The 27,870-nt window shown below is 30.7% G+C and overlaps 1 protein-coding gene and 1 long non-coding RNA gene across 10 annotated transcripts in view; one reads left to right on the top strand and one right to left on the bottom strand.

The window, feature by feature from the left end:
- Positions 1-27,870, bottom strand: part of LOC149132688 (uncharacterized) — a 962,641-nt gene that overhangs the window by 567,477 nt on the left and 367,294 nt on the right. The window lies entirely within an intron of this gene.
- The window catches only part of LOC106871761 (protocadherin gamma-B6), a 45,629-nt gene continuing 30,543 nt past the window's right edge, over positions 12,785-27,870 (top strand). Inside the window, exons 1-2 of the mRNA XM_052973101.2 lie at positions 12,785-12,924; positions 24,523-24,771. The gene's annotated coding sequence lies outside the window, so the exon portion shown is untranslated. The remainder of the gene's footprint in view (positions 12,925-24,522; positions 24,772-27,870) is intronic.

Here is a 27,870-nt window from a genome sequence, read left to right as displayed (position 1 = left end):
ACATTACTTTCAGGATAGCATGTTAGTACAAGTATGTGCATGTAAGCATATTCGTACAGACTCACATATAAATATATTCTGCCTCCTAGTTTTATTCAAGATTCTATGCTGCCTGATCACCAACCTCTAATGCTTATTAGGTTCTTTTTTTATTAAGGAAGCTATCAGCAATTTCTAAAGAGACAAGTGAAACCTCCATGGCTACTCTTACTCTATCTGTGACATACAAAGATTTTCTTCACTGTAAGCTTGCTTGTAATTCAACTGTAACAGTTGTGAATCCATAGTTTAATTTGAAATACAGCAAATGGGTGATGGGATTGAAGATGTGGGGGCGAATTAAGTAATTTCTGATCTCTTACTATTTTCTTCCTACCTGTTTGAAACCATTACACTGTAAGCATTACATCGTTATTCTGTACTGTTGCATCATCTTTGGGGGTAAAATTTGGTCAACATGGCTGTTGCTGGAGTTGAGGGAGCTTGAAACATAGTCAGGTGGCAGGTACTTCTTTTTCAAGAAATTTTTCCTCAAATTTGACCTGTTTGTGATTGAGGTTGCTAATAAAATATCTGGACAATTTTTGATGTTTAGCTATCAAATTTCTTTTCTCTGTTGGATTCCACATAATTTTTTTTTTCATGCAAATGTCTAATTTGATAATTTTAAATTTTCAATAAAAAATGATAAATAAGAATGTCAAGAGTGGGGCAAAATGAGTAATGACTAATTTTAGTAATTTCTACTTTTTATTGTATAGATATATTAGATGGAGAGCCAGCCCAGCATATTGTTAAGAAGCTATAGATAGTATTTTATGATGAAGTTTTGCATTTAGTCAAGTTTTATTAATTTCATATCATGTGCCATTTTCCCATGATCCTCTTTAATTTGACCAGAATATTTTAAATTTTTGCTGCATTTCTGATCTTACTGATGTCTAAGGAAGAATATATATGTATATATATATGACTGATAGGAATAAAAACCTAACCACATTAGATACTATAAAGTAGAGCAAATTTGTCTGCTTGCATCTAATTTGAAAGGTTCTCCATAATGATACTTAAATATCACCTTACCATTACTTTGGAGAAAAGATTAATTTAACAATAATTTAATAGGATGCTGCTAAAAGAATTATATATATATATATATATATATATATATATATATATATATATTTATACATATATGCTCTTTTGATGCTCAATGTTTGACAATAATGACTTTAGTAATTGAATTTTAAACTACAATCACAAAAAGACGTTTTTATTGATCATAATTATTTAGTTTATCTATCTATTGATTTAAACAGTTATTTCTTACAGAATTAGAAATGGCTGAACACATATTACTATTATGAGAGGCTGTTTTAGTTCTCTAATAACTTATATCTTTTTCAATATATCATAGTAGAGAAATAAGGCGGAAAACTGGTAGAACAGTTATTGCACAGGGCAAAATGCTAAGTGGCATTTTGTCTGTCCTTATGTTCTAAATTCAAGTGCTGCAAGAGTTGACTTTGCATTTCATCTTTTGAGGTTAATAAAATAAGTATCAATTGAACATTAGGGTTGATGTAATCGACTTGCCCCTCCCTCAGAGTTACTGGCCTTGTGCCAAAATTTGAAATACATGAAATACTGGATTCATATATTTAAACCCGTATTACTTTATATAGCTATTGTAAAATATATGCAACATATCCTGAATTATAAACACAATAATTTTTGCTCTGTCAAAATGTTTTCTTAAAAGTTTCTCATCTTTTATCTTTTACCTTTTACTTGTTTCAGTTATTTGACATTGGCCATGCTGGTGCACTGCCTTGAAGGGTTTTAGTCGCACAAATCGACCCCAGGAGTTGTTTTTTTTTAAGTCTAGTACTTATTCTATTGGTCTTTTGCTAAACCACTAGGTTGCAGGTACATAAACAAACTAACACTAGTTGTCAAGTGGTAGTGGGGACAAATACACACACAAACACACACACACACACACAGATATATACATATATATATATATATATATATACATACGACAGATTTCTTTCAGTTTCTATCTACCAAATCCACTCAAGTCAGAAAAAGAGACTGATAGAATAAGTACTAGGCTTACAAAGAATAAGTCTTGGAGTCAATTTGTTCAACAAAAGGCGGTGCTCCAGCATGTATGCAGTCAAATAACTGAAACAAGTAAAAGGAAATATATATATATATATATATATATATATATATATATATATAAAAAAGAAATATATATACAATCATGCCTCACCCTACGTCATTAATTGGTTCCAGAGAACACGACTTAAGTTGAAAAACAACTAAAGTTGAACTAACCATTATTTAAATGTATATACATGTAATAATTAAAACCCAGGCTTGCCTAGGTTTCTTTTTGTTTTAGCCTACGAATTCAGTAAATTGTTAGGCAAGCCTAGGTTGCTTTTATATTAGAAAGAAATAATTTCAAATATTGTACTGTTGCCTCCTGATGGCTGACATCAGTGTAACTTGTTGAGGCTGGTGTAGGAGGAGGAGGAGATTACACACTAGATGTCGATGGTTGGGGATCATCAGCTGACCTTTGTTGTGATGGTGTACATCATTGTGTGAACTTGTCTAAAGTTCTTTGAATTGTCTTTTTCTTCTTCTCTTCAAAGATTAGGTAATAAGGTGCAATAGTATCTTGACAACCCTCCAATATTTTAAAAAAACTTTGTGCATTGGGATCCATTTCCTCAAATAAAGCAAGACATTTATCTAAATAAGAAAAAGCCTTTTGCATTTTCTTCAATGTAAAATGTTGAGGCTTGGGATCAATGATGCATACTGTATTTTAACATTAATTTTAATATGCTAAACAGATTATGTTTCTATTGCCCTTTTATTTATTTCCTAGAGACGAATATGAATGTAACTAATTGATACAACCCAGAACTAACAGTAGAATATAGTATGAATGTTATTGGTGTTTTGCCAGACGAAGTAAATTAATACTGTATTTAATATTTATTTAATATTTTAAAAAGACCGATGTATCTTCATAAATGACTTAACCAGAGGTATATATATATATATATATATATATATATATATATATATATATATATAAAACAAATAATAAAGGAGTATATGCATATATACGTACAGGTATGTGCATACCTACGTCTACCTGTATATATAGGTGCATATCTGGGTACAGGACATTGTAAACAAAACGTAGACAAGAAAATAATAATAACCAGAGTACAGAAAACACACAAGCCACATAGAGAACATTTTCCTTCATCAGCTACCCCCGTTTTAACACCGGCGTTTCGAAGATTTGGGCAGGATGCATCGTTAAAACGGCTCTTCCCATGGACCGCAAATTAAATTTGTATACACAAATTAAACCTGTGCCATGGAGGACTGTAGTGGCGGACATGTGTGTGTGTATATATGTAACTTCACCTTCCTATCCTGTACTGTCAATCATCTACATGTCATCATACACTTGCTCTTTTTGACCCACACAGCCTAATTTGTTCTCTCTCATCATTCTATATCCTGGGTTTGGGAGTTGCAGTGATTTGTTGTACTTGAGAAGATGCATCAACCTAAGTAAAATCGCTGTCATCCATACATACAGGCTTGTCCTTTACAGGTTCCAGTACTATATAAAATGCACTCGTGCAGGTGCTACATAAACATACCCATGTCAGTAGAATGTAAAAAGCACCCAGTACACTGTAAAGTACGCTAACATTAGGAAGGGCATCCAGTTGGAGAAACTAAGCCACAACAAACAACTGGAATCTGAACAGTTCCCTAGCTGGCCCACACCCATAAAACAGTCCAACCCATGCCAGCATGAAAAATGGATGTTAAACAAAAAGAAGAAAGAAGCAGAAAGACTGGGTTCATGGGGATTAACACATACTTTAAGAAATTATTATTTCCTATATTTAATTGTTTATATTATGATTTTATTTACCCCATGTACCCACATGGGGATTAACACATACTTTAAGAAATTATTATTTCTTATATTTAATTGTTTATGTTATGATTTTATTTACTCCATGTACCCAGACCTTGTGGACACCCTGTAGATTAGCAGATGAACTTGTCAGCAGGCAGTTTAGCTTAATGGTAAAACACTCAGCCGGAGTCTTCAGGGATGTGGGTTTGAGTCTCATGACTGTTTGCTGACAAATTTACCCAGTATTTCTGCTGTTCTCACATTTCTAATAAAAAAACAAATGTTAGTTTATTTATATTTATACACACACACACACAAACATATACACACGATGATGATGATAATGGTGAGGGGAATATCATATGATATGGGTAATGCTGTAGGTGTTTAACAATAATCAACTGTTACTTTTATGATTATAAAATAATACATTTTCTCTTTGGAAAACTTGAAAAGGGGTTCTTCATCTTTAGCATCTGAGAATAAGGGATGTGTGAAGAAATACAGAAAATTGCAAAATGCCGCATATGTACTGGAGAGAAGTGTTTGGAGGAAACAAATTGATAAGAGAGAAAGAGGAAGGGAATCTACAAGATAGTTTCAACAGGCAGATGGAATTGGAATAAGAAGGAAGGCTGCAGAATATAACTTTCAATTCTGTATTTTGCAACCCCATAATCACCTCAATTCTTACTCCACCATGTCCGCTCTCTGCAAGTGTTCAGGTTTCATATATACACATGATATTGTTCATTACAAGTGCATGTACCATTCTGTGCGTGTCTGTGTGTGTGTGTGTGTGTGCATGCATGTGTGTGTGTGTGTGTGTGTGTGCATGCATGTGTGTGTGTGTGTGTGTGCATGCATGTGTGTGTGTGTGTGTGTTATGCATATATATTAGAACATACATGCTAGTAATACAACATACATGCTAGTAATGCAATATACACTCTTTCTATGTGACTCTTCATATCCAACTCCGTATTCATAAATATATCTCTTATGCATGAATATTTTTCTGCTAGTAGTCCAGTTTCCACTGCTTTCATGTATATGTATATAAAGTATGTAAAGACAAGAATATGAATAATGGTTTTCACAGGCTGCATACCACAGGCTGCCTCAAACTGACCAACATTCATCTCCTTTCTTTCTATGCTAAATCTGTGCTTCATTTTCACACTCATCTCTCTCCACTTACAGCTGCTATATCTCTCCCTCTCTCTCTCTCTCTCTCAAATTCCCTTCCTTTCCCATTCTAAACGCTTCCCATCCCTGTATGCACAATTAGTTATTTGCTATTTCTTTCACACTTCATTTTTCCCCAAATGCTCTTGTACTGAAAGCATCAATGAAAAAAAAATACAAAATCAAAAGTTATATGTACATAATATATAGTACATGCACATATATATACATATACACATGTATATGTATGTAATCTATGTATACATGTATGTACAGACATACACATACATATGTATATTTATCTCTCTCTCTCTCTCCACACACACACACACACACACATGAATACATATTTTCTGGGATAACAGGCAACATACTATAATGCAGTTCCCAGGAAGACCTCCCCTAACAAGTGAAACTAAGTTCTGGAAGCCCAATATATGCACAGCTTTCACCCCATCTCCTCCTCAAGACATCTCCACAGCCCATCATCTGTCTAACTGTTTCATTTCCTTGATACTTCTAAGCTTTCTCATTACCCATAAACATTTCACTTGATAAGCCATCAGTCATCCTGATTCTGTCCTTTCTACCCACATTTAACCCTGATCACTCCCATCCCTGAGCTACCAAACTATTTCTCCATTTCACCATGTGCCTCTCACTCTCCCTTTACGCTATGCCTGCATCATCGTACCCCCCCCCCCATCACATTCTGACAACTTACACAACCATATGTCATCTCTCTCTCACTTTCATCTTAACCCTGTCTACTGTATCAGTATTACAATTCTGCTCTGCACTTCATTCGACACACAAATCCACACCTTATCCACTATTCCTTACATCCATCCCTTAACACTTGTTCTTCAATCATCATATTAACATAAGTTTAAAAATGGTTCAGACATTTCCAAGATGGCCAAAAAAAAAAATGTCAATATTGACGAATGTTCTGGGAGACCCGCAACCAGTAGAACTGAGAAAAACATTGCAGATGTGCATGCAGCTGTGAGGAGAAATTGTCAAATCACCATCTGTGAGTTATCAGAGATTGTGAAGATTAGTTATGGTTCAGTTCAGTCCACTATCACTGAAGATTTGGGGATGCGACATGTATCTGCCAAGTTTGTGCCAAAACTGCTTTCAGCTGAACAAAAAGCCACTTGGGTTTCAATTGCACAAGATCTCTTTGAATGTGCCAAGAATGATGAAAATTCTTTGAAAAATTTGCATAGGCCTCTGAGCAGGTATTGCCAAGCTTTTGGCAAAATTTGATGCAGATTTTCTGCTCAACTTTCTCTGTCATGGTCAATGTGATGATCACACACTAGACACCTTCCTTCCAAGCACTGCTGTGAACAGCGGAAGTAAGCTAGAACGTTAAAGCTTAGTGCACATGCATAGCAGTGTTTAAAATCAATCTGTGCTAAGCAGCTTTGCTCTACATGCTTTAGCCTCGTTACGATGGTAACAGTCCGTATACTTATTGATCAGACCATGTACTAGTGAAATCTCAAAAATCTAGTAAAATATATTTAATACAATAAGGATGTAACAATGCTATTAAACATCTGATAAGTTCAGTTTGATATATTTATTTTTAGAGAGACTGGCAAAAGGTCACAGACATACAAATAAAAAATAAAAAAATAATGTCTTGATAAAATACAAGGGAAATAATTTATCACTAATACACAAACAAATATATAACTTAATCATGAAAAATTATGAACAAAGAGGTAATACATGATTACAGAAACCATATTTCAATAAAAATGTTGCATTCATATAATGACCAAAAGTTGATTTGTATATTCAGAGATGGAATATGAAAAATTTGTTCTGCTGTAACTTAAACGGTTTAATAACTTAACATTATACGAATCAAACACGATCAATGAGCCATAACAAATTGTAAAAAACTGTATTGGTTTCTGCTAGAGGCACAAGGCCTCACATTTTAGGAAGTTATACAGCTGGTTATACCAGCTGCAGCTGTTGCTATAGTTGTTCTTTGAGTCCAAGAGGCATGAGGAGTAATGTTTTTGTTCCATGACAAAATTAATGCACTACTTCTCAATTATTTAAAATAAGTGTGCCAAAAATATGACTCTAGAATTTTGAGAAAGAATCAGTAGAACACAAATCAGCAACAGTCTTAAAACATCCTTCAGGAACAAAAAATTTAAATGAGGTTCAAATCATGACATAATGACATCAGAAATAAAAGCCTTTAATTAATTTGACAAATTAAGGATTTCTTTATATGCTTCAGTTTCGTATATACTAAGTTTAGTCTCACATCATTACCTAAGAAAATTAAAGATCTAATTATTTTTGTTTAATTCTATAGATTAATAGTTACTGTTTACTTTTAGATATCCCTTATGAATGCAAAAAAATTTAACAGTCATTCTTTTTACTTTTTATTGTTTCTGGAAACAATAATGATGTTCTTTTATAGAATATAGTTTAATGATTTCAAAATGTAATCATTCTCTAAAAGTATTGTTCTTGTCATTTTCTACATGAACAATTTAATTTCACAATTAGTTACATGGCACCATAAAATCATCTAAAATTTCAAAAAAAAGCAATAATAGCAATAAAAATAGATATAAGAAAAGAAAATTTTATATATATTTCTTTTTCCTTTCTCTTTATTTATAATTGTAACATATAACAGTTGTTAAGTGCTATATCAATTAAATGAATTGTATCTTTTCAAGTATCAATTAATAGTTAAATCTGAAAATATAATTACAATTGAAAAAGTTTTGATTTTTAAAAGAAAAGGTTCATTCATTTTGATCAGAAATTCATTTGACAAATTAAAATGGCTTTTCTTTTTATTCATAAACTTGGAAAGAAAGAAATTAACTGTAAGAATAACTGTGACTATATAGCTTAATTTAATTCTTTAATTCTATTTTTTTTAGTAAGCCTTAAGATACTTTTTTAGTTTTATCCAATTTGAATTGTTTGATTTCTTAAAGTACAAATTATCAATATTTATGTATTAATTTAAAGCATATTTTAAGAATTTCAATGTAATCTTGCTTCACCTCTTTAAACTAATTTTAGAATTGACATGATGGTCACTTTTCTTTTGAAACAAAATGAATTATTACAATGTGGGGAAAAAAATGAAATGGGGGACAGCAATAATGAAAAATTTAGCATTTTAATGTGATATTCTCAAAAAAAGAAAAAGAAATCATAATCTTTTTATTATTCTAATATTTTAAAACTGTCTTTCAAAGAATATGATCCTCTAACCTAAAGGCCTCACGAAGAATCTTATGGTCATATAATGTTTTATCTATGATTATTGATCAGTATTTATATCAATATTGTAACTATTTTCTAAAAAATTTTCTTATCTAAACCGCTTTCTTTTTGTTTTCTCTCAAAAGACAAAAATTCATAGTCCATAAATGTCATTATAATTTTTGTTATTACAATTTTTTATTATCTTTATTTTTGCATTCAACGAAATCTGAACTTAAGATTAATTGACTCAGTTTTATGTTGATTTTATATTAAAAATGATAATAATAATAACTATAACTTTACAACATGATTATTTCTATATAACAATTATTCAAAATAAATTGTCAATGTTATTGTTTACTGTCAACAAAATGGGATGAAGTAAATAATTTATAATTAAGAGAGTATTTCATAGTGTCTATTTGCCACAAAGTTTATATTCAATATAATTCGGGTTGTAATATAATCTATTGAATATTTTATTGACTATCATTCAACACCAAGAGAATTAGCCTGTTAATTCCTGAGCACTCTCAACTCAGTCACCAAATATTGGTTTCATTGACTGGTTTTAGAAATCTAGTAAGGTTAACTAAAATTCAGAAAATGTTTTGTGCATTCTAAGCTAAAAATGCTTAACTATGTAAAATATACACGCTTATACATGCATCTATATAAACATTTGTGTGTGTGTGTGTGTGCTTTTATATGTGTATTATAATAGTTACATAGGCATGTGTATAAGTAATGCGATGGAAAATAATGTTCTATAGGAATGGAAAGGAAAGTATAGAGATGAGAAGATTAAAAGAAAGATAGAATGAAAGGTGTGTGTGTGTGTGTGTGCATATATATATATATATATATATATATATATATATATATGTGTGTGTGTGTGTGTGTGTGTGTGGCCTGTGTGTTTTCTGTACTCTGTTTATCATTTTGTCCACGTTTTTTTGCAACGTCCTGTATCCAGATATGCATCTATATATACATGTACATGTAGGTATGTACATACATGTACGTATATATGCATATACTCATTTATTATTTGTATTATATATGTGTGTGTGTGTGTGTGTGTGTAAATAATCAGTAATTAACAAGCTTTCATACCTATACAAATTTATATAAGATAATTCAAAAGTAAAGTATGAAGAAAAGACATTAGAAAACTTTGGAAATAATTCCAATTAAAGGATGAACTTACATCCATCTAATAAAATAATATATATATATATATATATCAGATTGTATCACTCAAAAGTATTCCATTAAAAAATGGAAGGTTATGCAGCTATTTTTGCCTATGTCTTAATGCTTAATGGTACTGCACTTCTAATATCCATACCATGCCACTAAAACTAATGAGGGAGCCTCTTCAAAATCATTTGACCTGCTAGAAATAGTAGCCATAAATCCATTAAATCATGCCATACCATTTTAAAATATAAGGAGACATTGGTAATTGTAATCCAATATATACAAGAAAAGTGAAATAGTCACAGCTGGAATGCCTTTAAATCATATATATGCATGTTCCAGGCTGATCTGGAACTAAATATAAACCAGTCACTCTTTTATATAGAGAATGGTTGGATATATAATAAAATTACCTCTACCTTATATTTAAAATCTTAACATATTTGCTCCTCTTCTTACAATAATAAATTCCAACATTTATTAACATTTTTTAGTCTTTCAGGTGTTTATTTCATAGGCTTCTCTGTATCTCTATAAGTTGAGGTGTTCATTCACAGTAAGCCTACATAAAAAAAACTACTAAATATACAGTACATTCACTGATTCCATTGTGTATCTGTTATTGAACGCAAGCCTACATTTTTCTATATATCAAACACAGCCACCGTCTTGCTGTTTTAGGCTATAAAAGTATTCCTCAGCCAGAGTTTTGTTCAAGAAGGGTTACTGAATAGAGTACTTTTCATCATGTTTAGAGAATAGAATAAAATACTTCTTATCTCATCATGCTTAGTAAAATAGCTAGAAGTCTAGAAAGCATATATAATTGGCAAGAATGGTTGTAGTTCCAGCATGAATATTCTAAATATGGTGTAAGCAGGATGGAATGTGAGAAGATTGCATGTCAGATGGTGAAGACAAATCATGATATCAATAAGAAAGAAATATATATGTATATATAAAGTTAATAAGGTTGGTGCTAGCATTGTGACAATAAAAACAGAAAACATTAGAAGTGTTCCTGAGAGGATGCACAGCCTGAATTATCAGTGGAAAGAAACTAATCTATATTGATCTGATTAAAGGGACAGCGATATAGATCACAACAATATATACATGCATGACTATCAATAGAGTGTAAGCTGAGAAACATGTCATGCTTTCTGAGATTCTTAGAGAGAAAAAAAAAACCATTAATCTCAGATAACACAATGCCTTTACTTAAAACAAGAGACCACTAACAAAATATCCCTTCATTATTTTATACCATATATATGTAACTTGTTTTTCTTTTTTTTTTTTCTGTATGAGAGACAATCTGTTTCAACATGCTCAAATCTGAAAATCTTTTTAGAAAAAAGCTAAACATTGGTGAAAGGCATCTTATGATTAGTTAGTCAATGTATTATAGCACTAAACGAAGACCAAAGTCAACATCTCAGATTAATTCAGTATTTATTAAGTATTCACCATATCACTGGCCTTAGCTTTATGAATACAAAAACTTGAAGCTTTATTACATGGAGCTCAGAGCAAATGAACATAGAAATTCATTCTCAAGCTTGTTACTGAAAGAAGAGAAGATTTACAGAGAAAATTAAATACCTAATTACATGGGCTGATGATAATCAAAAGAATATGAGCAGAATAATAGCCTTTAAAAAATATGATCATGAAAGTGATCTTGCTTAACTACATATAAAAAATAATCATACTTGATTGCTCTAACAGAAAACAATGGATCATATATAAACATTATTTTGTAGACAAGTTCTATATATTCTTTGCCAAGTCTCAAAATTAGTAACGCAACAAACTCAACTTTTACTCCCTCTCCACCCCCTCTCTCTCTCTCTCTCACTCTCTCTCTCTCTCTCTCACTCTCTCTCTCTCTCTCTCTCTCTCACTCTCTCTTTGTGAAAAAAGTAGTAAAACTCTGAAATGGCAGATATATTTTAATACATAAATGGGTAGACAAATACACTTGGGAAAACTTTCTTTTAAAATTTAAGTGCTAACCATAACACTAGATTGTTGGTCATAGAAATAAGATGGACTCACTTAAACAATGATAAAAAAATATCGACAAAATGATAAAATTAATATAATATGCAGAGCTTCATCCTTAATCCATATTATTACTAAGATATAATTACAGACATAATTGAATGGTTAAAATAGGATGGTTTCAGGTCCAGTCTCACTGTGCTGTATCTAGGGCTGAATCTTCTATTATAGCCACCAGCCAGCCAATACCTTGGCATAAAATTGGTAGAAGGAAACTGGATGTAAGTTCATAATTTTTATAGATGTGTGTGGATGTGTTAGCATTCTACAGCTTTGCTTGATACCTTTTGTGTGAAGTGGTTTGAAATTTAAAAATAATTCATTGTTGATATATGTCACATAACTCACTGCTCTGCATTTTTGAAAATCAGTGAAATAAAAAGATCCCTTACTTGAAAAAAAAAAAAGGGTAAGATTGGCTACAGGAAAGCCATTTGGCCATAAAATGTTTCCTCACATATTTCTTTCCAATCCATTCTAGCATGAATACAAAAAACGGATATTAAATGAATGAAAGAATAAATGAATAATAATGATTTCAATGCAAAAAATACTATATGTATCTATGTCACAGTACTGTGATAATAATAGTATTAACAGCAATAGAGAAATATGAGTATGGAGCATTTGTAACAACATATATCTTTAACTTATTTCAGTCATTGGATAGTAGCAAAGTGAGGGCACCACTTGAGTTGTTTAGTCAAACCAAGCCCCAGTACTTATATTCTTTTATTTCTTTTTTTAAGTCTGGTACTTATGCTGAACCACTAAGTTACAGGAATGTAAATAAGCCAACAACAGTTTCATGTAGTTGGGGAGGGGAGACAAACACAGACACATATATAATATTCCTTCAAGTAATGCTTGTGAGGAACAGAGCAGGGCACAAGCTACATATAGTATTTGACATATTTCAGCAGAAATATTTTTGATAAAATGATGACTGAAAGAGTGTGTGTGTGTGTGTGTGTGTGTGTGTGTGTGTGTGTGTGTGTGTGTGTGTGTGTGCGTGTGAGTGAGACAGAGAGAGAGAGAGAGATAAAGAGAGAGAGAGAGAGAGAGAGAGAGAGAGAGAGAGAGAGAGAGAGAGAGAGAGAGCACGTGCATGCAAGTAGAAATTATGGTAAACTTCAATTTTTTTTTATAGACTTTTAGTCTGGCGCCTTGGTTAAACTGCCACTTTTCCTGTATGTGGCCAGCAAAACAAGTCATGTTGGGTAAGCTTCAGTTACTGTTAAAGATTCATCAAAGGTTTGTTGCTCATTCCAGGTGATGGAGAAAATAGCAGCTTTTTTGTTTTATAATGTATACACACATTCAGACAAAACTAAATTGGTGTGTTTAATTCACATTACATAGCAACTGGTGATAAAATGGATACATTAAGAAAGAAAACATTATGTGATTTACCATTGTGCAGTGCTTCTATTAATTCATATCTTTTATTTGTCTCAGTCCCTGGACTGCAGTCATGCTGGGGTAGTCCCTTAAAGTATTTAGTCAAATTAATTAACCTCAGTAGTAGTTTTTTTGTGTCTTTTTTTTTTTTTCAAGTCTGACACCTATGCTATCAGTCTCTTTTGCTGAATTGCTAAGTTATGGGGATGTAAACAAACTAACACAAGTTCACAAGCAGTGGTGGGGTACAAATACCAACATAAGAACACAGACATGTATTTATAAATATATATAGTTGAAAGGCTTCTTTCAGTTTCCATCTATCACATCCACTCACAAGGCTTTGGGCAGGCAAGGGTTATAGTAGAAGACACTTGTCTAAGGGATTGAACCCTGAACCAAGCAGTTGAGAAGCAAACTTCTTACCATACAGCTATGCATGCACCTATAAGTATAATAATTTTATTAATTCCTGAAACACTATTTCCAGTACAATTTTACTATGAACACTCTCATTCTTTTCAGCCTCTATATACGAGGTAATATCAAAAAGTTCCCAGATTAGTTATGTTTAAGTTTTAGTATCATTTCCTTCAAAGTAGTCGCTTGTGTAGTAATACACGAGTCCCAGCATTCCTGCCACTTTTGGAATCCAGCCTGGAAGTCATTTGCCATAAGCCAGTTGAAGACCTTCTGCAATTTGCTCTTGATCTCATCAACAGTGTTAAAATGGCAACCTTTGAATTGCATTTTCATCTTGGGGAAGAGATGGAAGTCCACTGGTGCTAAATCTGATGAAAAGGGCAGGTGTGGAAGAAATACCATGTTGTTTTTGTGAGAAACTCACAAGTGAAGAGAGCTTGATGACAGGGTGCATTGTCATTGTGAAGAATCCAATTCTTTGTGCTCCACAGATCTGGTCACTTTCATCAAATGTCCGCCCTTAAATGCTTCAAAACATTGCAGTAGAACTCTCAGTTGATGGTCTGGCCATGGGGTCGAATTCTCAATGCACAATACCACAGATGTCACAAAAAACGATGAGTATCTCTTGATTGAGCTGTGGCTCTGTCGTGCCTTCTTCAGCAGTGGAGATGAAGGGCTCTTCCATTGTGACAACTGCTACTTCATCTCAGGGTCGTACCCATAGACCCAACTCATATTACCAGTGATGATCCTTGACATGAAGGATGGGTCATAAGTGGCATGCTGACAGAGATCTTGACAGGCTTCAATGTGATGTTCTTTCTGCTAAGTGGCCAGCAGATGGGGGGGACAAACTTGGCAGTTAGGATTACCTATACAAACCCATATGATAGACCAACAGCATCAGCAATGTTGTTGATTGTCCTCCGACGATTTTCATGATGAATTTTCTTCACATTTCCAGCGATGACGATCATGGCAGGTCTTCCAGAGCACCCATTGTATTCCAGGGATTTTCTTCTGCTTTTTAAGCACCAGTGTACGACCCACTGCCTTGTTGTTGTAAGCTTGCCAAAGCATGCTCAATGTCTCTGCAGCAGACTTTCCAAGTTTAATGAAAAATTTCACATTGGCTTTTTGTTCCAATTTTCTGTCCATGACAAAATCACAGGCTACAGCATACATGTGATCACAAAAACACAACTTTCACAATTTGTGGAGTAAACACAGCAATGTCACTCAGCACACTGCTTCATGAAGGTCATTGCTAGCTCTCACTGTGCATACAATCATGTGCTGCCATCAGTTAGTGCACAGCAGAACTAGACTGGGAATTTTTTGATACCACCTCTCACTTTGATACCATACTCTCACTTAGAAGTTTAGTTTGAAACAAACTTTGATATGTTTTCCTGGAAGTACTTAACCTGTGTTCTGAGAATTTGTTTATTGATTAGAAAGGTTAGATATTATTTTCAAAGAATTCAAATTTAAATGATTAACACCAAAGTAGATTTTATGAAAAGCTGTAGAAAACTGAGAGACTCGGCAAAATCTTTTTATTTGTATTTGAAAGGCATTTTGATTGAAATTTGATTGAATTATGAAAATCTATGTAGATCCAATTTTTGTAAAACAAACATTTCTAAAATTGCTGGTTTAAGTCATGTAAAACTACATTTTCTAATCTTCAATAAGTAGAATGAATTGATTTGCTCTGAGGAAAGTGTAAAGTTCAACACTTGACCAGTATCCTTTGCCAGGCAGTGATCAGTTTCTACCGAAATGTACAGCCTTTCCTTATGTATGGATCCCCACCACCACCGCCACCACCAAATCTTCAAGGACCTTGAGAACCACTGCTTTACAGCAAACCAATTTATTCAATTTTTGAACAAGCTATATTCATTAAGTAACAGTGCAGTCCACTGTTGTTAAACATTTAATTACTTATTTCTATATTCATTACTTCAACTGGGATTAGTTAGAGAAAATATTTAACTAATGAGTAAACTAAGAATTTGGAAGAAAATATTTTTTTTAAACTTTCAAATATCTTGTTTACTTTTCTTTCTTTCATTCTATTTGTTTTTGTTAAGAGACAAAGTATTTTACTCACTAATACCCACCATATGCAGCACACAATGGGATTTTTTTTTTTTTTTTGATATAAATGTAATACTTTAATAGCTAAAATTGAAGTTGTGAACTGTATGAAATGATGGAAGTTATAACTTATCATTATTAGATTAATGTTTAATGACAACAAAGATGAAAAATAACAACAAATTTGATTTCCTTAAAAACTAATTTTCACCCAACAAAAGTAGAAAGCTTACACATTTAAATACAAATCATTTGATTTAAAATTAGATATTTACTGAACAATAAAAGATTTCCAGTGCAGAAGAATTACACATATGTAAAATTCTAACAACATTAAAATTTGTCTAAAGATTTGGTAGTTCTATAAGTTTCAATCTTACTTTTTATATTCCTTAGATATTTGATAGACCTTGTTATATAAAATTATACATATGCTTTTAAAAACATTGACAGCATTATTAATCAGCATAATCTTCATTAGAATATCAATAATGATGTTACTGATCTTCATACTTTAAGAACCAACAACTCATTATGGTTTGATATTCTAAAACTGGAGCATAACAATAAGAATTATTTCACCCAGTACACTAAATCTCTACCAACAGCATCAAATATACACAGGGGCTGGACAAAATAATGGAAACACCTTAAAATTTCAAACAAATTAATTTTAATATCAGGTAGGACTGCCTTTGGAAGATATTACAGCTTGAATTCTATGAGGTATGGACTCGTACAAAGTTTGAATTGTTTCCAAAGGAATTTTTGTCCATTCTTTAGCTAAAACAGTCTCCAGTTCTTGTAGTGACGATGGTGGAAGATATTGACTTCTTACTTGTTTTTCTAAAATGCATCATAAATGTTCAATAATATTGAGATCTGGGGACTGTGGTGGCCAGATAAGATGTTCAACTTCACTAGAATGTTCCTCGTGCCATTCAGTAACAACTTTAGCTGTGTGAATTGGTGCATTATCATCTTGAAAGATTGCGTTTCCCTCTAAACAGTTCTGTAACCTTAAGATGAACTTGATCAGATAAAATGCTTAAATAGTCTTGACTATTAATTCTGCCATGAAGAAAAACTATTGGGCTGGCGAATTTCCAAGATATAGCTCCCTAAATCATTACAGATCCTCCTCTATGTTTAACAGTTGGAAAAAGGCAGTCTGGATCAAATGCTTCTTTTGGCTGTCTCCACACGTATACTCAGCCAGTGGTCGGAAATAGGGTAAAGGATGATTTGTTTGAGAAAATAATATTCTTCCACTGCTCTAGGGACCAATTCTGTAGGTTTTTACTCCACTCTAAACATTTTGCAACGTTTGTTTTTGAAAGTAGCAGTTTTCTGATCGCAGCCCTCCCATGAAATCCGGCTTTGTGTTACTCCCAGCAAACAAATTTTGTGGAAACTGGGTTCTCAAGGTGGTCATTAAGCTCAGCAGTAATTTTGGGAGCTGTACTTTTGTGATCCTTTCTAACAATTCACGTAAGAGTCTGACAGTCCCTCTCTGAAAGTTTTGGTTTTCTTCCAGAGTTTTGTTTCGACGAGGAGGTTTTTTTTCCTCTTTCTCAATCGCTGTCATTACTTTCAAGACAGTACCTCTTGATACACCAAACATTTTGGCTGTTTTTGTTACGCTACCGCCTGCTATACGAGCACTAACAATTTGACCTCTTTGAAAGTTCAATAGATCTGTCATTTTAATGAATTTTAATTACATTTTTCTGATGATATCTGAAAAGAAACAGCAATTTTAGCAAAATATATTAAGCAACACAAATAATAAATCAAAAAACAAAAATAACCAAGCTTTTGACGGTTTTATAGATATTTCAAAATTATGATGCTATGATGCTAGGTGTTTCCATTATTTTGTCCAACCCCTGTATATAGAGAGAGTAGGATGCAGGCAGACAGACAGACAGACAGATGAACAGATAGATAGATAGATAGATAGATAGATAGATAGATGTGTTACTTTTACATCTAAAGATTTGTTGATCATATTTCTGAGTTTGTGGCAATAATGGAAATAAACAAGTTACTTATTTTCTAATCTGTTAAAAATGGCTCTTCTGATGAAGATGAATTTTGTGTGTATTCCTTTTAAACCTTCTAATCAAAATTTATAAAAATGTTTTATACTATCTAGTTGAAATATTTGGTTATATAAATTGGTATTTAAAAAAAAATAATATTCAGGATTAATAAATGTAGTAATGAAAATTAATTATGAGAATGAATTTGTGTGACATTTTTCATTTCAACTTTATGACAAAATTTCATAATCAAAAAGGAAAATTTTGTTAAAAATTACTTCATGCTTCAAGCAATATATGCACATAGCTATTAAATAGTATTTTAAAATTTCAAGGTTAGGTTTGCCATTGCTGCAGTTGGAAAATAAATAATTAAATAGATTTTCTTTCTAAAAACACTTTATACTCAAATCAAATTATGAAATAAATTTATTATGTATGTTATTACACTACTATTCAATCTGTTTTCCAATTCAATTCAGATAGCAAATTAAAAGTATTAGAGGAGAGCAAAACAACCCATTTGAATAAAAATTTGTTGTCAATAATAAATAATCTCAAAAAATAGTAGTGATTAGTCATAAAATAAATATTTGCTTTTTGTCCATCTATTGTTTTATAATTGCTATAAAATATCTGAAAAAACTTTTTTCATGACAAGGAAAAGAAGGTTAGCCATTAGAAGCCATTTAAAAGATTTGTTAGAAATAGAAAATTAATTGTATTCTCTAATTGCAATACTTTATGCCTTCAGGTAACTGTTTTGTAAGGATGTATTAATAATTAAGTATGAGTGAAAGCAAAAATAATATTTTTTCTTATTTGATTAGTGACATATAAAAACTATATTTTCATTATTAATGAGCGCAATAGAAATTGTTTAGTTAGGGTGTCATCATTGTGTATATCTTAAAATGTAAAAAAAAAAATGATACATTCATTACAACTTTTGTTCTAAGTGTAAAATTAACATAAAATTTAGTTCACATTTCTGAAAGAAAAAATACAAATTTCTTTCTAATGGTAAAATTGAATGAAAAGACTCCTGTTAATAAACAATAACATATATTTCAAAAATTGGAGAAAAAAAAACGGGAAAAAAAAACAAGGAAGCTTAATGCAAATACCCTCTGGAATTATTTGCATTCTGACTTTCATTGAAAATCTTTCAAAACACTAAGTGGAAAATAAAAAGATATTGAATATAGTATATATTATTTCTTTGTGTTGTTAATAAACATATATTTTAGAGAATTAGTTTAACTTGCTTATATTACTAAAGATTTACTTTCATACTGAAGTAGGGAGAAAGTTAATAATTTGCACATCTTCCAACTTAAAATTTTTCCTAACAGTTACATGTACATACTATATTATTAGTATTATTTATAGGCAATTTATTATACCCAAAGTTGTCTTCAATATTAATTTGAAGATACGGATCTTTTAGTCAAATTTTTGTTTGGTATACGTGTAACTAAAATTGAAGATACTACAAAATTAATTACAAACCATCTGTTTCATTCTGGACAACATGATGCATAACTACATTTTATGTAATTCTAAAACTCAATATCTGTCCAGCTTCCTTGATGCCACTCAGCCATTTTTATTAATGTTTTTTCTTCTTCATTGTATTGTCTTGCTATGTCATTCTACCAGCTATAATTCTTATTCATGTTTACAATTACCCTTCTTAAGAAAAAAAAAAAAAAAGGCCTTCAAATCTTGAAGATGACAATCAATCTCAGGAAGAAGCTAATCTAAAAACTCTTTGACAAATGCCGGAAGGAACACACTCTAGAATTAGTGAATTCATCATCTCTAGTACTTGAAGTATGGTAAATGTCTCAGAATTATACCATTCCTTTTAGAGTGATGTGATGGTATGATCAGTATACTGGACTGATCATGTCACCCTAACTGATGTTGAAAATAACATTTTGATATTTAAAAGAAAACAAACTGTCAAACAAAATACATTTACACTTCACATGAAGGCATAAGCAGGGGGAATGAAGATGATCAACACAATGATAAAGATGCATATCAACGAAGCAGAGATAGCCATTGTCTTACAAGGACATGTAACATTCAAATGATTAGTTGTTAATGTCTTTAAAAGAATAATATGAAATATTAGCATGATAAACATTAAGCAAAGTTTAAGTTGACTAAACAGAGGAATGAATTGAAGTTAGTGGGAATCCATTTAACTCCCTCATCCACTAAAATATGTTAATCTCTCTATCATTATTGCAACAGAAACTAAGTATTAGAATTTATATATTATCTGAAGCATTTGTCTTCTTCACATTTTACATCAACCAGGGAGATATAATTAGCTCTTTAGTTTCCAGGATTTCTATTGAATTGTCTGGAGGAGAAGGACAGAAGCCAAAAGTTCATTATCACCTCTGGAGTTAAAAAAGTTCTGTGGGAGGTTAGCATTCAGATTCTTACACTTTGCATTATTTGGCCAGGGGATGAAACCACACACAACGAAGTTCTAGAAAGAAAAGTTAAGATGCTTAATAGGAGGACAAGAAAATGGCAGATAAAGGTATTGAAGTGGGTGGAGATTAAGGCAAGTAAGATGAGAAGAGTAGTAGGTTAACAGTTCAGTGGTATATACTGGGGAACAGATTATTGATAGTTTGCCAGTCAAACAGCAGTTTTCCTATAGATACTTTCTAATACTGATTTGTATTGTTACAGATGTAGATTTTGAACTCAAAGGTATGTCATATACCAATTAACATAGAAATGAAATATTAATATTTTGCTACATAAATAAACTTTAGAGGTCTACACTGGATTTCATTTGTATGTGGTTTAATGGATAATCGTGAGGCAGCTAAATTAAAGCATATTAGATTAGCATAGTTTTCTTAAGATATCTCTTTGGAAATCCCAATCAAAATTCTTTACAGTTATTAAAAACATCTTTTGTTCCAAGGGAGCACTTGTATAACTAGAAAAGAAGCATGACAAACTTGTTTTGACAACAGCTTTTTATGACTTAAATTCAAATTACACCAACGTCAACTTTCCTTTTCACCCTTTCAGGGTCAACAGAATAAAGTACCAGTAAAGCTCTAGAGTCAACTTAATCAGGTGTATGCTACTCACAAATGTTAGAAATCAATATTTTACAAACTGTTACCATTTATTAATTTCTTCAATATCATCGAAATGTTTAAGTTAAAGAGAATTTTAGCCGTGTAAGAATTCTTATTCCTAACCCTTTCATTACACTAAGTAATATTTCAGCATGACAATTAATATTTTAAAATTGAAATTTATACTATTCAGAAATTGTATGACAATCAGAATTGCTTATTGCTGACTTATGCTCTGGGCATACATTCATCAAATTGCTTATTAATGACCTCCATGCTTAAAGGGTTAAACAAAGTCGGTATTTGATACGATTTTAGTTAGATTTCAGTAAATAGTTTTGTGCTGCTGTTAGTATGACCAGTGTTGAAATTAGTACCAACATTTTTAATATAATTTTGAAGAATTCCAGAAGTTATTTTCTATACATACAGCATACCAAGAAATATTTATAGGCTTTTATTTTTATTTTACACCTACTTCAAAATTAAGAACAATCTTAAAAGTTTGAGAAACGTTGCAAAAACATCATTGTAGTGCATAAAGCATTTTTAGGAGTATTTAGAAGACAAAAATTGATTTATTTTTCATTGTTGTTATTGAATATAAAGAAACTTATTAGAACAATGAGTCACTCAGGGCTCTGGGGTAAATTTTCTTTATACAAAGACATGAACCTGAGAGAATTATTTTGAATCATGTCTTATCATCTGTTTTATCAATTATGATATGCAAATTTTAGAGAGAGAGAAATGACCAGGCAATAGGAAATCAGACTAGAAGCTTTTGAATATCTAATTCAATCCTTCATCTTTCTCAGTTTAACTGCATTCTCTAATTGCAAAATGTTATGCCTTTAGGTAACTGACTTTTAAGGAACTGAAAATAATTAAGTTCGAGTGAAAAAAAAAAAGTAATATCTTTTGACTTTTCTCCTCTGAAGTTTGATCAAATAAGAGCTATTAAGATACTATCTATTGTTTTACACAGCAAAACACACACACACACACATACTTGCAACTACAAAAAGAAAAGTGACATTGTTCCAAGTAAAAGAAAAATCAATATATATATATATATATATATATATATAGACAGATAGATAGATAGATAGATAGATAGATACAGATGTATATGTAAATTTTAGTCAGGTACAACATTTTTTAAACAATAGAATATTTAGCTGGACATTTTTATCTAGTTTATTCATCTAAATTTTTCTGAATTAAAGCTAAGTGTTGAAATATACCAGTAATATATTGAAAGCAATTCAATTAAATATAATTAAGCCCTTTCTCCTTTCTCCCCAACACACACACACACACACTTGCAAGAAGAAGAAAAAAAAAGAAGGAAGAAAAAGGAAGAAAGATAGGATTTGCACCTAGTTCAGAAATCACTATAAGATGTATTTGCTATTTTTAACTAAATATTTTATGAATGTAACCCACTTGCTTATAACTAAGGTAATCAATCACTTTGCTTTAAAGAACAGACACTAAGAAGTAAATTTTAGAGAAACAAAACAGTTTCATTTTTTTCTATTTTACAATATTGGAAAGAAGAGAGAGATAAAAGATTTTCTCTATGTTTGTTATGGTAAAATATTGGCATGTTTTCATGAGGCATGGTTACAATACTGAAATAGCTTGGATATAAACTGAATGTGAGTGGGGGACTATATGGTACATCTTTTCTATAAATCTAATAGGAATAAAGTTTTGACATTGAATTTTTCACCAAATGTTACTGTAAAGGAAGCAGTATGTTACCGTAATGATATTTTAACATCAAGTATCAAAGCAGAAGCTGAAACTGAAAAGGTGAAGCCAAACTATTATCTTTGGCAACACTACATAAAGATTTCCTAGTTTTGGAGGATCTGTAAAATTTGGCTGAGATATGTTTGGAAAGTAATCAGAATACATAATAGCTACTTTAATGTAATAAGATCTTTTGGATGTCTTTTCTGTTGCATATATATTATATATTATATATTCTGGGGTTTTTTTTCTACTGAGAGATGAATATTTTATAAAATTATCAGAAAATTAACATGATAAAAAGCCAATATTCTCTTATAACTTATATTTTCATTTTGATTTAATACATCAATATATTTTGTTCTTCTAATACTGTCTATGGTAATATCAAATAATGAGGGGTAAAGAAAGAGTATTTGACAAAAATAGAAATTGTTAAACAAAACAAGGTCACATTATTATCTAGAGAAATGACATTGTTTCTTACAATTATTTCAGATCAAATTACATACATTTCACTTTAAGATACTCTCACATTTCTTAATTTGACATTTTAATGCCCATAATGTTTATTATCAAGTGATTTCTTTATTTAATTCATTTTATTACATTCATTTTAAAACTTATATGGTTTCAACATTTTAAGTGAGATCACTTGAACTTCATCCGTTAAATTAAATTACTGACATTTTATTGAAAAAAGAAAAAGAAAAATGTATTTCAAAATGTTGATGGCTTCCAATTTCATAAGCTGAGGAAATGATTTTCTTGATTTGATTCAAAACAAGAAATTTTTGTAAACATTCTCATAAAGTTATTTCCCTTGTTAATTAATAAGTTTTACTAAATTCATGATATAAGTAACCTTCCTTTCCTTGCAAGATGTAACTTAATATTAACAGAGAGAGAGAGAGAGAGAGAGAGAGAGAGAGAGAGAGAGAGAGAGAGAGAGAGAGAGAGAGAGAGAGAGAGAGAGAGAGTGTGTGTGTGTGTGTGTGTGTGTGTGTGTGTGTGTGTGTGTGTGCGTGTGTGCGTGCGTGCGTGTGTGTGTGTGTGTGTGTGCATAGCGCAGAATAGTGTGCACTGGTATGTAAGATTGCATGTGTTCATATGTGTAAAATTTAACATGTATTTTGTTTCTGGTACCAACTTTGTTCTTTACCTTGAATAGAAAGTATTTTCAAAAACACAAATTATCACTAAAAATGAGATATTTAGCTCTTAATTATGTTTGGTTTTGGGCAACTTTAAAACTTTACTTTTCCTACTAAGGCTAGAAATATTAATTCAACTCTTATATTTAAACACTTTCACTTTTTCCAATACCTCTATTGAAAAATAAAATAAGTGTCTTTTGATAGCAAAAGAAAATTTGAGACATCATAGTTTTCATTCAACATTTTTTTTTACTCCTTTTATTTAGTTTGAGTGTTTTCAGGAAAAGTATTATTTTCTCTCTTTTAATAATATCGCAATACACATTTCTTTGATAGCACTAGTTCTTTCATTTCAGATTTCTGAATTTTTTTTTTTTATTATTATTATAAGACAAATTTCTTTCTTCATATTGACGTAGATCACTCAAATCTTAAACCTTTCTTTGTAATGTTTATTATTGATAATTCTTTTACTTTGATTATGGATAAATCTATGTTCATCAAATAAGAACTGAACTGATAAGGAAAAAAAAAAGTCACAGTAATATTAAGATTTTGTAAATGGGGGGAAAAAGTGATTGATGTTTCAGTTTTTGAAAAAAAAAAACACCTAGTTATCATAGGTTTACAGGTTTCTTTTAACAGGTATGAAGGTATTTTCAAACAGTTGCATGTCTATACTTATTGATAGATTTTTCTTTTCTTTTACATTAGCAATAAATAAGTGTATATATAACAATTATTTAGTGTTTTTAAGAATATACGTGACTCATCTCTGTATTAAATCTACTTCTTTACAGCTGGAATCTGAAGCAGAATTTCCGTTTTCCTTCCATGGGAACCATAAACAGCCTGTTATTGGTTGTAGCAGACATTACATACACACTATACTTGATAGAAATGTAAACCTCTCTCTCTCATACTCACACAACACAGACCAAGCCACACAGTATTGCTGGCTCACATCAGCAGCAGTAACTGTACAACTCTACAGCAGGATACATACACAGTTCAGCTATCGGCACATTGGAGAAAATTTTGCAGTATTGGTAAGTGCTCACATCTTTTCTCTTTCTAAAGACAGTTACTTTATATTGCATTCTATTACAGAAAAATTAAAAGTATCACTTAAAAAAATATCAAAATCAGATACTTCATTTTACAAGTTAAAATGAATCAAGTGTTGTGAATTTTGAAAAGTATATAATATACAACAGTATATAGATAACTATATAATGTTTAAAATTTAAAATATAGTCTACTTTTTAAATAGAGAGGGTAATCTATACAGCTTCATAACTAAAATCTAATCATTAAAGAAATTATCTTTAGTGTTCAGTTTTATTACATGTACAATTACTTTAAGTTCTTTTTACAAATACCTAGAGAAATAAAGTTACATCACTCAGATGTTTAAAAAAGTAAATGAAAAGAAAAGGAATTGTATATAATCTCAACTTAAAATGACTCTAGTATACTATTTATTAGTAAAATTATTTTTCAATATACTACAGAAAAATACTTTAAAGACATTTTATTGAAGAAAGTTAACTCTGTTAAATACATTTTACTTTGTTCTTATGATAAACACATACTTTTTAAATAATTTTCATATAGCATTTTTAGAAATACTTTACTGAATATCTAACATTTAATCTATATGAATATCTCAATTTTGGCTATTTTGAAATATCACTAATTTAGTCTATTGTTGAATATTTGACATTTCATTTCAGTGAAGTATATGTGACATTCAGGTAATATAAAATTGGTGACATTCTGTTATTTAGAAATATCTCACATTTGGTTTGCATGATATTTTTTTTTTTCATGTTATCAACCACATGATAATTATGTTTAACTAATATTATTCAGCAACATAGATACAAACATATACATACATGTGTGTGTGTGTGTGTGTGTATTTATATATATATATGCATGCATGTATGTATATATTTACATACACACACACACATGTATGACAGGTATTGAAATATTACATTTTATCAAAAATTAGTGAAACAAAATTAGTAAATAATATAATATATTTTGAAGACTATATGCAATAGCTTTTATCAGACACTAAAGTATTTTTGTGGAAACTTACACTAAATACACAGAGGTATATGTGTGTGTGTATATCAACGACACACATATGTAGATAATAAATAAATAAATATATATATATATATATGTATGGATGAATGGATGGTCATAGATGATAGACAGATATGGGTAAGTATATACATACACATACAGGCAATAAACACAAAATACACACAACACACATACATAATGCATTGACAAAAATCATACACAGAAAAAATACTGACATAAAATGCATTAAATTTCATATAGTGGCATGCAAGTGTATATATTGTGATGGTATGTGGAAGTAACAACATTGCAGTATGAATATATATAAACACAAAATATACTGACAGTAACAATACTTCCAGACAAACATCATATATGTGTGTATATATGCGTGTGTGTTTAAATGTGTATATATAAGTAGGTATACCTAATTAGATACATATGTGTGTGTGTGTGTGTGTGTGTGTGTGTGTGTATATATATATATATATATATATATATATATATATATAGAGAGAGAGAGAGAGAGAGAGAGAGAGAGAGAGAGAGAGAGATGGCTATACATATATGTTTATATATGTATGTGTATAAACAATATTTGTCTGGGAGTATTGTTACTTTCAATATATTTTGTGCTTGTATATATACATACTAAAATGTTGTTGCATCCACATATTGCGCGCGCGCGCGCAAATAAATAAATAAATAAATATGCATATTTGTATGGATGATGTTTACATGGAAGTGTCTGCACGTGTATGTGTATATACATTCACATTTTTATATTACATATACATGTATACATGCATATACATACATACATATATATATATATATACCAGCCCAGATGAAACCATCCAGCCCATGTCAGCATGGACAACAGATGTTCAATGACGATGATGATGTGTGCATGAGTGTGTGTGTATACATATAAACATTATATATATATATATATATATATATATATTTATATACATATATACTTATACATGCATATATTATACACACATTACATATATATATATATATATATATATATATATATATATATATATATATATATATATATATATATATATAGAATATACCAATATACATTTAACTCAGTTAGTTACATGATAGCCTTCTTTAAAAGCAGTTGGTATAGTTGGTATATGTTGTCAATCTTTGAATATATATTTATTTTAAACATTGTATGACATTTTTAGCTCTGTTTGTTTATGAATAATGCATTTATTAGCATTATTATTATTATTATTATTATTATTATTATTATTATTATTATTATTATTACTACTACTACTATTAGCTTCTATACTTATAAAGAAAGGTGTAAAAATTAATATGAACATGTACAAGTATTGGCTATTATTAATTGCATTGGAATTATGTGATTAGTTATCAATAAGTACATCATATATTTCAAATTTTTATCATTCACATAGAAATTTCAAAACTGTTTATACACACTGACTGACTTAGTTTCTTGTCAAATGCAATTTAAATTGGTGTTTTCTTTCTTTTATTCAACATTCATTCAGCCTACAAATTTTGTTAATTGTATTAAGATTTAATTGTATTAAGACTTCAAGCTAAAGTTGCAATTATAAGGCACCGTCTTTAACAATTACATTCTTTGAAAGTTAACTTAATCAATGTTAAAACATTACAAATTAAATTAAGCAACATGTATGTGATTCTCATATCATCAGTGATATTGTGCTAGAGCTAAAAAGTATACATATAAATTAGCTTAAATGCTCTAAAATGCTATATGTTGATCAACTACATTTCAGTTAAATTAGATATCAATTTACAATATTACATCAAAGTTGTTCCTTTAGAAGATAATGCAGACTTGAAACAAAGATAAGCAAACTGCACTAAAGAAATCACTTTGCAATAATTAATACAGTTGCTTTGTTTTCTTTTCATTTGCTTCAATGTTTTATTGGTCATGTTGCAAGAATATAAATTTCTTGAATTTCAAGTGAGCTAATATGAGAGAGAGAGGGGGGGGGGGTGAGGAGAGGGTTGGAGAAGTACTG

Source organism: Octopus bimaculoides, chromosome 14, assembly GCF_046866305.1.
Source record: "Octopus bimaculoides isolate indiv1 chromosome 14, ASM4686630v1, whole genome shotgun sequence".
NCBI classification, from domain to species: Eukaryota; Metazoa; Mollusca; class Cephalopoda; order Octopoda; family Octopodidae; genus Octopus; species Octopus bimaculoides.
This window is presented reverse-complemented; position numbering and strand designations above follow the sequence as displayed.